At 41.5% G+C, this 1171-nt stretch overlaps 1 non-coding gene across 1 annotated transcript; it reads left to right on the top strand.

Annotated features, from left to right (window-relative positions):
- Positions 1-161: 161 nt before the first annotated feature.
- On the top strand, positions 162-268 carry LOC111816446. Its single transcript, XR_002820841.1, has one exon. It is a non-coding gene; the product is annotated as a U6 spliceosomal RNA (small nuclear RNA).
- The last annotated feature ends 903 nt before the right edge of the window (positions 269-1171 follow it).

Genomic DNA, 1171 nt, shown 5'->3' with positions numbered 1-1171 from the left:
GAGCTGGACACACACACACACACACACACACACACACACATAAATAAATAAAATTAAAAAAAATACTTAAAGAAAAACCTCTGTGGGCTACTGTTGTAAGCACTGTTGTGAGTTCCATGCTAGTTTCTGGGCAAATACACCAGCATAAGGCATTCTATGTAGTGCCTGATTTGGCAGTACATGTACTAAAATTAGAATGAGACAGAGAAGATTAGCATGGCCCCTGCACAAGGATGACACGTGAATTCATGAAGTGTTTCATATTTTTAAGTCATTCCATCTTTCACTCAGGATGGATGTGCAAAGTAACAGTTCACAGACCTCGGTGATGTGAGTACTGTTGCTCAGGTATGACAAGTTGCTAATATTCAGAAGGGACAGGTGATAATTCTTGCTTCTCATGATGCATGTTTCTGTATGTTAATGACTTGTTGGGTAGCTACTAAGGTACTAGAATTGATGAATGTGTACAGGGTCCTTTTGCAATAAAACTGGTTATAACTTAAAAAAAAAAAGACCTTCCATTTAGCCAAGCATGATGTTGTATCCCTGTAATACAAGCACTCTAGGAGGCTGAGGCAGCAGGATCAAAAGTTCAAGTCTGTCTGGGAAATTTAGAAAGACCCTGTCTCAAAAAATGAGGGGCTGGAGATGGAGTTCAGTGTAAAGGCCCTGGGTTCAATCTCCAGGACAACCAAAGGAAAAAAGAACGAAGATGTGCCACTTGATTTGGAAGAAGAGCTAAGATGTTGACAAAGATAGATTGTCTTGACACCATTCTAAGAAATCTTACCGAGTTTAGCTTGTGGTTTCCCAGACTGTTTTATTTTATCATTCTCTGAACTATGTTGTTGTTGTTTTTCTTGTGGAACTGAGGATTGAATTCAGGCCCTTGTGCTTGCCAGACAAGCACCTATTCTACTGAGCTATCTCCCTACCCCGTCTTTTTTTTTTTTTTTTTTTGGAACAGGGGACTGAACTCAGAGCCTTGCACTTACTAGGGAAGCATTTATTCCACTGAGCCATCTCCCCAGCCCCTGAACTGTCTTTTTGTTTTTTTAAAGTTTTATTTATGTGTGTGTGTGTGGCCAGCTCAGCCCACCAGGGGGCGGGGCTGGCTGGCATGTGGTGCTGGGGGATTGAACCACGGTCCCTGTGCTTTGTTAAACTT

Source organism: Octodon degus, unplaced genomic scaffold, assembly GCF_000260255.1.
Source record: "Octodon degus isolate 3935 unplaced genomic scaffold, OctDeg1.0 scaffold00032, whole genome shotgun sequence".
Taxonomy (NCBI): Eukaryota; Metazoa; Chordata; class Mammalia; order Rodentia; family Octodontidae; genus Octodon; species Octodon degus.
The sequence above is the reverse complement of the archived record's forward strand: the minus strand, read 5'-3'. Positions and strand labels throughout refer to the sequence as shown.